Source organism: Buteo buteo, unplaced genomic scaffold (genome assembly GCF_964188355.1).
Source record: "Buteo buteo unplaced genomic scaffold, bButBut1.hap1.1 HAP1_SCAFFOLD_37, whole genome shotgun sequence".
In the NCBI taxonomy this organism is placed as follows: domain Eukaryota; kingdom Metazoa; phylum Chordata; class Aves; order Accipitriformes; family Accipitridae; genus Buteo; species Buteo buteo.
In genome coordinates this window covers 1,015,001-1,025,000 of record NW_027439207.1, presented here as the reverse complement: position 1 = coordinate 1,025,000, position 10,000 = coordinate 1,015,001, and positions in this window count along the sequence as shown.

The window sequence follows — 10,000 nt, the reverse complement described above, 5'->3', positions numbered from 1 at the left end:
TCTAACCCGGTACAGCGCTGCAGACCTTTCCACCGAGCCCTCCTGCAACCAGGCAAGCCGGGGCAGGCCGGACACCACAGGCCGCCCACGCGTGGCTCATGCCGGCAGAAACAGGACGAGGCGCTGCGGCCTCTCACCTGTGCCATCATCGGGCCCTCGGGGGCTGGGGGAAGCTGCGGCACGCACGAGAACCCCCAGCCGTCTGCATCCGGCTGCCAGCCACCGGGACCGGCTGCCGCTTGCACTCTGCCCAATTCGTGCATGGGCTCCAGCTTAAGGCCGGAGAAAACGCGATGAGGTGCCGCCACCTCTAACCCGGTACAGCGCTGCAGACCTTTCCACCGAGCCCTCCTGCAACCAGGCAAGCCGGGGCAGGCCGGACACCACAGGCCGCCCACGCGTGGCTCATGCCGGCAGAAACAGGACGAGGCGCTGCGGCCTCTCACCTGTGCCATCATCGGGCCCTCGGGGGCTGGGGGGAAGCTGCGGCACGCACGAGAACCCCCAGCCGTCTGCATCCGGCTGCCAGCCACCGGGACCGGCTGCCGCTTGCACTCTGCCCAATTCGTGCATGGGCTCCAGCTTAAGGCCGGAGAAAACGCGATGAGGTGCCGCCACCTCTAACCCGGTACAGCGCTGCAGACCTTTCCACCGAGCCCTCCTGCAACCAGGCAAGCCGGGGCAGGCCGGACACCACAGGCCGCCCACGCGTGGCTCATGCCGGCAAAAACAGGACGAGGCGCTGCGGCCTCTCACCTGTGCCATCATCGGGCCCTCGGGGGCTGGGGGGAAGCTGCGGCACGCACGAGAACCCCCAGCCGTCTGCATCCGGCTGCCAGCCACCGGGACCGGCTGCCGCTCTGCCCGCTCCAGCTTAAGGCCAGAGTCAAAGGACGAGGTGCCGCCACCTCGCCCGCCCATCACCAGGCCCTCAGGAGGCGGCGGCAGCCGCGGCGGGCTGGATGCTCACGGGCAGCTGCCCTCGCATATACCAGCGCTCCACCTTTGCCATCATCGGGCCCTCCGGGGCCGGGGGAAAGCCGAGGCAGGCTCGGCTCCACCCGGTCTTCCAGCGTTCGAGTGCCGGTGGCCGCCGCCGGCCACCGGGCTATGCCCTGCGGAATCCACCTTTGCACCTCTCGCACCACTCGGGTCAACAGCCACCGCCAGCCTGCCAGACCCTCGCAGGCGCCCGGCTGGCTTACTTGGAAAACACCGGGAGAGACCAACCGGCCGAACAGACAGAAAACGAGCCGAACCACCAGGCAAAACCACCACCACAACGGCCGCCCAGCGCTCCACTTCGCCGGCTGAGCCGTAAGCCTTGCAGCCGCTCACTAGCGCTGCTCCGTGCACGAGTCACCACTACCTCCTATAGTACGGGAGATCACGTCCCCGCCCCCGGCCGGCTCCAAGAGTGCCGTCCCTGCCCACCGGGGAGACCCGCCAATGACACCGACTTTTACGATGACGTAACTGGAGGCAGCGAAAAACAGCGACCCCTTGGCCAGCTCCGAGAAAGTGGCGGGGCTATCAGGTCTACCTCCCCGCCCCCGAAATGCGGCTAAGTCCCGCCGGAGCCGGGTAGACCTGGCGGCTCTTTTCACCGGCCGCTGCGGCAGCGACACCCCGCGTCCTCCGGGCGCCGCCGGCGGCCGCGCCGGCCTCCGGAGCCGGGTAGACCTGGCGGCCGCCCGCGGAGCCGGGTAGACCTGGCGGCCCTTTTCACCGGCCGCTGCGGCAGCGACACCCCGCGTCCTCCGGGCGCCGCCGGCGGCCGCGCCGGCCTCCGGAGCCGGGTAGACCTGGCGGCCGCCCGCGGAGCCGGGTAGACCTGGCGGCTCTTTTCACCGGCCGCTGCGGCAGCGACACCCCGCGTCCTCCGGGCGCCGCCGGCGGCCGCGCCGGCCTCCGGAGCCGGGTAGACCTGGCGGCCGCCCGCGGAGCCGGGTAGACCTGGCAGCCCTTTTCACCGGCCGCTGCGGCAGCGACACCCCGCGTCCTCCGGGCGCCGCCGGCGGCCGCGCCGGCCTCCGGAGCCGGGTAGACCTGGCGGCCGCCCGCGGAGCCGGGTAGACCTGGCGGCCCTTTTCACCGGCCGCTGCGGCAGCGACACCCCGCGTCCTCCGGGCGCCGCCGGCGGCCGCGCCGGCCTCCGGAGGCGGGTAGACCTGGCGGCCGCCCGCGGAGCCGGGTAGACCTGGCGGCCCTTTTCACCGGCCGCTGCGGCAGCGACACCCCGCGTCCTCCGGGCGCCGCCGGCGGCCGCGCCGGCCTCCGGAGCCGGGTAGACCTGGCGGCCGCCCGCGGAGCCGGGTAGACCTGGCAGCCGTTCGGTGCCCCTTGGGCGGGGGGGGGCGGGGGGGGCAGGTGCGCCTGTTTTTGGTTCGTTTTTTTCGTTTTTTTTTTTTTTTTTCTTTCTTTTGAGATTTTAGCAAATCTGATTAAAAGGGCCACCCTCTCCCGGTTCTCCCGGACGGCATTTCTTTCCCCCTCCCCTTCCCGAGTTTGAACCACTTCTACACCAAGGGAGCACGTTTAAACGTACTGTCTGATGCAAGAGTTATTTCACCTTTATTGATTCCGGCGGGAAATATTAATACAATATTAACGACAACCAGTTTTCAAAATAATTTTTGTTTCCTGACACACACACACCCCCCCCCCACCCTCGTCGTTCTCATGCACGTGCACGCACCTATTCCGAGCCGGTGGCTGCCAGGCACTTGCCAGCTTCACCACACCAGCCAGCCCCTCTGCTCCGCTGCTGCCCCCCCCCCCCCCCAACCATATTCTGTCGGCGGGGTCCGGGCAGAGGTGGCAGCCCCCGGCACAAACTGCCCGGCTCCCCGGCGCGAGTTCGCTGTTCACTGGGTGCCTTCAGGACTGGTAGCCCCTTGCCAGGTTCAGGTTCGGGTCCCGGCGCTGCTGGGTGCTCGCCGACTTTTGGTTTTGGTTTTTGCGGTCTTGGGCTTTTTTTGGGGGGTTGTTTTTAATTTTTCTCCCCCCCCCCCGCCTGGTTTTTTTTGGTGTTTTTTTGACGTTTTCCTTTTTTTAATAAAATAAATACTTTAAAATACATATCTGCGATCCTGCAGGCACTGCCACCCCCCCCCCCCCCGGTGACACACGCGCGCTCAGAGGCGCGCGCACACACACACACACACACACACACACACAGAACGCGACGCAGGCACACACAGCTACACGCACCCCTGCACGGGTGTGCTCCCCCTCCCTCCCCGCGCTGCAGTCCCGGACCTGCAGGCCAGTAGGTGCAGCCCCCCCCCCCCCCCCTCCCCCGGCCCCACCCGATCACAGACTTTCCGGCGCCCTGGAGACGGGGGGTTGGGGGGCGGGTGGCTGGGTGGGGTGGTCTGCAGCCCGGCAACGGGGCCCCCGGAAACTGTGGTGTTTCCCGCCACGGCAACGGTCTGCTGCTCAGTCGCGGCGGCAGCAGCGGCGGGGAAAGGAGGCTAGAAAAGAGGGGGGGCGAGAGCGGCTGGCGAGCAGGCGGGGAGCCTGGCGCAGAGGTAGGCTGGCGAGGGGGGACGGTGTGTCTTTTCGGAGAAGGCTTCTGTTTGGATCGGTTGGAGTTTTATTTTTTTTACTTCTCTCCCCCGTCCCCGTCCCCGTCCCCGTCCCCGTCCCCGTCCCCGTCCCCCCCCCCCCGGTCGTTTAGTTTTCCCCCCGCGGCGGGGGCGGGCAGGAGTGGAGCAGGGCGAGAGCGGCTGGCGAGCAGGCGGGGAGCCTGGCGCAGAGGCAGGCTGGCGAGGGGGGACGGTGTGTCTTTTCGGAGAAGGCTTCTGTTTGGATCGGTTGGAGTTTTATTTTTTTTACTTCTCTCCCCCGTCCCCGTCCCCGTCCCCGTCCCCCCCCCCCCGGTCGTTTAGTTTTCCCCCCGCGGCGGGGGCGGGCAGGAATGGAGCAGGGCGAGAGCGGCTGGCGAGCAGGCGGGGAGCCTGGCGCAGAGGCAGGCTGGCGAGGGGGGACGGTGTGTCTTTTCGGAGAAGGCTTCTGTTTGGATCGGTTGGAGTTTTATTTTTTTTACTTCTCTCCCCCGTCCCCGTCCCCGTCCCCGTCCCCCCCCCCCCCGGTCGTTTAGTTTTCCCCCCGCGGCGGGGGCGGGCAGGAGTGGAGCAGGGCGAGAGCGGCTGGCGAGCAGGCGGGGAGCCTGGCGCAGAGGCAGGCTGGCGAGGGGGGACGGTGTGTCTTTTCGGAGAAGGCTTCTGTTTGGATCGGTTGGAGTTTTATTTTTTTTACTTCTCTCCCCCGTCCCCGTCCCCGTCCCACCCCCCCGGTCGTTTAGTTTTCCCCCCGCGGCGGGGGCGGGCGGGAGTGGAGCAGGGCGAGTGCGTGGCTGGCTGAGAAAGAAAGGCGGGAGCGGGGCCACGGGTGCGGCAGGATAGGGACTCGGCAGCTGGGGTTTAGAGACGGCAGGGCACCGGGGGGGCTCCCCTCTCCCGCCCGGGCACGGAGCCGGCAGGGACGCCGCAGGGTCCTAAAGTCTCCCGCCTTCCACCACCGGGGGCGGCAAGCCTGGTGGCGGAAGGGGGGAGCAGGGGCAGCCAGGCTCGGCGCGAACTGCGTGGCGGGAGGGCGGGGGGGCGGTGTGTGTGTGCGTGCAGCGGCGGGCCCGGGGTGACGGGGGTGGGGGGTGTCGGCCCGGGGCCCTGTTTCGGGCGGGGGGGGGGGGGGCTGCGCGCGTGTGCGTTTTGAGCGCACGACTGTGAGCGGGGCAGCGGGTGGAGGGTTTGGGCTGGGGGGGGCCGGTTGCGGGGGGGGGGGTGCGCACGTGTGTAGCCCCGTGCGAGTGGGTGCGGTGGCGGGCGGGAGGTGTTTGGGGCGGGGACTCGAATGGGGGGGGGCAGTGCGTGCGTGCGCGTGCGTGTGTCTAAGGGCGGGTGAGCGGCTGCAGCAGCAGGCGGTGGGCGTTCGGGCCGGGGGCCTGTTTTGGCGGGGTGCGGGCGCGCACGCAGGTGGAAATGAGAAAGATTTGTAACGGTGTCGCTAACGCCGCTTTCTCTGTTACAGCCCGGGTGGTCGGCCGCTTCGACGTCCGGCCTGCGCCCGTGCCTGCCTACGGGCGATGCGCTCGGCTCCCGGTCGGACCCGTCCCTGGCAAAGCAGCAGCCGCGTGCCTCGGCCTGGGCAGAGACCTGGGGCTCCAGGGCCCCAGCCAGGGCTGCCGGAGAGGCGCGCCGCGCTTCCGACAGAGGGGCATCAGCGGCTCCGTCGCCGGCGGGATGCGTTCGAGCGGTGAGGAAGGTCCCAGCGGCCTTAGGCGGTGGCGGGGGGCGCGCTCCTTCGGCGACGGGGAGCGGGGGGGAAACGGCCCCGGGGCGGGCCGGTCAGCCGGCACGGCGGCCACGCGAGCTCGTCGTCTCCAAGGATGCTCGGCTAAGTCGGCCTCGGCCACAGGGACCGCTTGTCAGGCAGCCGACTGGCTTTCTTCAGAGGCCTGCGAGACCGCCGTCCCTCGGAGGCCAATGAACAGTTAATGCGCGATAACGCAGGGGCCGGAGAACGCTAACGTTAACCAAGAGCGTCGCAAGGTCCTAAAGGAGTGCCGCAATCAAACTTTAGGAGTCGGTAATTTATAATACTGGTGACTACTAATCGAGTCATATTCAATCCGTGACGATCCGCTGGTAGGTACGTACGTACGTATTCCTTCTCCGGCTATTAACGAAGGGATGCACACCTAGCGTGCGTGAACGAATGAGTTTTGTTATTTAAGGAACTGCCAGAAAGCGTATTACCGCGTAGCGCTAAATCAGTCGGTAGGTGACGCTCCATAAACGATACAATCCAGCATCGCTCGTCAACTGTTAATAACTTCAATCGATGACGATTCATAGCGTATCGATTCTTCTGTATTCGTTTAGGAGCGGATCCCACGCCAACGGTGCCACGCGGTACCCCGACGGCCACCGACTCGTACAGAGACGAGAGAGCAGCGTCGGCGCCTCTTCCCGAAGAAGTCGTTACCGATAAAGTACACCGACTGCGGGTAACGCTTTGCTCTCACGTTTTTGACGCGTGCCTGCCTGCCTGCCTGCCTGCGTGCGCGGTAAAAGACAAGCTGTCAGACACAATAAATTTTAAGAAAGTGGAATCGCGGAGCGGTCTTAATACACTAACCAGGACCGGCCCGTAGCGCGGCCAGGGAATGCAGGCCGACCCTGCAGCGTGGCCAGGTTTACCCGGAGACACAGGTAAGGAGGCCAGGACTACCCCGGAGCATCAGGTAGGGATACCGGGCTGACCCCCAGAGGGTCAGGTAGGGTGGCCGGGCCTACCCCGGAGCGCCTGTAGGGACCGCAGGTGTACCCCGGAGCACCGGTAGGGGTACCGGCACTACCCCGGAGCATGAGGTAGGGGCGCCAGGCCTACCCCGGAGCGTCGGGTAGGGATACCGGGCTGACCCCAGAGAGTCAGGTAGGGTGGCCGGGCCTACCCCGGAGCGCCTGTAGGGACCGCAGGTGTACCCCGGAGCACCGGTAGGGGTACCGGCACTACCCCGGAGGATGAGGTAGGGGCGCCAGGCCTACCCCGGAGCGTCGGGTAGGGATACCGGGCTGACCCCAGAGGGTCAGGTAGGGTGGCCGGGCCTACCCCGGAGCGCCTGTAGGGACCGCAGGTGTACCCCGGAGCACCGGTAGGGGTACCGGCACTACCCCGGAGGATGAGGTAGGGGCGCCAGGCCTACCCCGGAGCGTCGGGTAGGGACACCGGGCTGACCCCAGAGGGTCAGGTAGGGTGGCCGGGCCTACCCCGGAGCGCCTGTAGGGACCGCAGGTGTACCCCGGAGCACCGGTAGGGGTACCGGCACTACCCCGGAGGATGAGGTAGGGGCGCCAGGCCTACCCCGGAGCGTCGGGTAGGGATACCGGGCTGACCCCAGAGGGTCAGGTAGGGTGGCCGGGCCTACCCCGGAGCGCCTGTAGGGACCGCAGGTGTACCCCGGAGCACCGGCAGGGGTACCGGTACTACCCCGGAGGATGAGGTAGGGGCGCCAGGCCTACCCCGGAGCGTCGGGTAGGGATACCGGGCTGACCCCAGAGGGTCAGGTAGGGTGGCCGGGCCTACCCCGGAGCGCCTGTAGGGACCGCAGGTGTACCCCGGAGCACCGGCAGGGGTACCGGTACTACCCCGGAGGATGAGGTAGGGGCGCCAGGCCTACCCCGGAGCGTCGGGTAGGGATACCGGGCTGACCCCAGAGGGTCAGGTAGGGTGGCCGGGCCTACCCCGGAGCGCCTGTAGGGACCGCAGGTGTACCCCGGAGCACCGGTAGGGGTACCGGCACTACCCCGGAGGATGAGGTAGGGGCGCCAGGCCTACCCCGGAGCGTCGGGTAGGGACACCGGGCTGACCCCGGAGGGTCAGGTAGGGTGGCCGGGCCTACCCCGGAGCGCCTGTAGGGACCGCAGGTGTACCCCGGAGCACCGGCAGGGGTACCGGCACTACCCCAGAGGATGAGGTAGGGGCGCCAGGCCTACCCCGGAGCGTCGGGTAGGGATACCGGGCTGACCCCGGAGGGTCAGGTAGGGTGGCCGGGCCTACCCCGGAGCGCCTGTACGGACCGCAGGTGTACCCCGGAGCACCGGCAGGGGTACCGGCACTACCCCGGAGGATGAGGTAGGGGCGCCAGGCCTACCCCGGAGCGTCGGGTAGGGACACCGGGCTGACCCCAGAGGGTCAGGTAGGGTGGCCGGGCCTACCCCGGAGCGCCTGTAGGGACAGCAGGTGTACCCCGGAGCACCGGTAGGGGTACGGGTACTACCCCGGAGGATGAGGTAGGGGCGCCAGGCCTACCCCGGAGCGTCGGGTAGGGATACCGGGCTGACCCCAGAGGGTCAGGTAGGGTGGCCGGGCCTACCCCGGAGCGCCTGTAGGGACCGCAGGTGTACCCCGGAGCACCGGCAGGGGTACCGGTACTACCCCGGAGGATGAGGTAGGGGCGCCAGGCCTACCCCGGAGCGTCGGGTAGGGATACCGGGCTGACCCCAGAGGGTCAGGTAGGGTGGCCGGGCCTACCCCGGAGCGCCTGTAGGGACCGCAGGTGTACCCCGGAGCACCGGTAGGGGTACCGGCACTACCCCGGAGGATGAGGTAGGGGCGCCAGGCCTACCCCGGAGCGTCGGGTAGGGACACCGGGCTGACCCCGGAGGGTCAGGTAGGGTGGCCGGGCCTACCCCGGAGCGCCTGTAGGGACCGCAGGTGTACCCCGGAGCACCGGCAGGGGTACCGGCACTACCCCAGAGGATGAGGTAGGGGCGCCAGGCCTACCCCGGAGCGTCGGGTAGGGATACCGGGCTGACCCCGGAGGGTCAGGTAGGGTGGCCGGGCCTACCCCGGAGCGCCTGTACGGACCGCAGGTGTACCCCGGAGCACCGGCAGGGGTACCGGCACTACCCCGGAGGATGAGGTAGGGGCGCCAGGCCTACCCCGGAGCGTCGGGTAGGGACACCGGGCTGACCCCAGAGGGTCAGGTAGGGTGGCCGGGCCTACCCCGGAGCGCCTGTAGGGACAGCAGGTGTACCCCGGAGCACCGGTAGGGGTACGGGTACTACCCCGGAGGATGAGGTAGGGGCGCCAGGCCTACCCTGGAGCGTCGGGTAGGGACACCGGGCTGACCCCAGAGGGTCAGGTAGGGTGGCCGGGCCTACCCCGGAGCGCCTGTAGGGACAGCAGGTGTATCCCGGAGCACCGGTAGGGGTACGGGTACTACCCCGGAGGATGAGGTAGGGGCGTCAGGCCTACCCCGGAGTGTCGGGTAGGGATACCGGGCTGACCCCAGAGGGTCAGGTAGGGTGGCCGGGCCTACCCCGGAGCGCCTGTAGGGACAGCAGGTGTATCCCGGAGCACCGGTAGGGGTACCGGCACTACCCCGGAGGATGAGGTAGGGGCGTCAGGCCTACCCCGGAGCGTCGGGTAGGGATACCGGGCTGACCCCAGAGGGTCAGGTAGGGTGGCCGGGCCTACCCCGGAGCGCCTGTAGGGACCGCAGGTGTACCCCGGAGCACCGGTAGGGGTACCGGTACTACCCCGGAGGATGAGGAAGGGGCGCCAGGCCTACCCCGGAGCGTCGGGTAGGGACACCGGGCTGACCCCAGAGGGTCAGGTAGGGTGGCCGGGCCTACCCCGGAGCGCCTGTAGGGACCGCAGGTGTACCCCGGAGCACCGGTAGGGGTACCGGTACTACCCCGGAGCATGAGGTAGGGGCGCCAGGCCTACCCCGGAGCGTCGGGTAGGGATACCGGGCTGACCCCAGAGGGTCAGGTAGGGTGGCCGGGCCTACCCCGGAGCGCCTGCAGGGACAGCAGGTGTACCCCGGAGCACCGGCAGGGGTACCGGTACTACCCCGGAGCATGAGGTAGGGGCGCCAGGCGTACCCCGGAGCGCCTGTAGGGACAGCAGGTGTATCCCGGAGCACCGGTAGGGGTACGGGTACTACCCCGGAGGATGAGGTAGGGGCGTCAGGCCTACCCCGGAGTGTCGGGTAGGGATACCGGGCTGACCCCAGAGGGTCAGGTAGGGTGGCCGGGCCTACCCCGGAGCGCCTGTAGGGACAGCAGGTGTATCCCGGAGCACCGGTAGGGGTACCGGCACTACCCCGGAGGATGAGGTAGGGGCGTCAGGCCTACCCCGGAGCGTCGGGTAGGGATACCGGGCTGACCCCAGAGGGTCAGGTAGGGTGGCCGGGCCTACCCCGGAGCGCCTGTAGGGACCGCAGGTGTACCCCGGAGCACCGGTAGGGGTACCGGTACTACCCCGGAGGATGAGGAAGGGGCGCCAGGCCTACCCCGGAGCGTCGGGTAGGGACACCGGGCTGACCCCAGAGGGTCAGGTAGGGTGGCCGGGCCTACCCCGGAGCGCCTGTAGGGACCGCAGGTGTACCCCGGAGCACCGGTAGGGGTACCGGTACTACCCCGGAGCATGAGGTAGGGGCGCCAGGCCTACCCCGGAGCGTCGGGTAGGGATACCGGGCTGACCC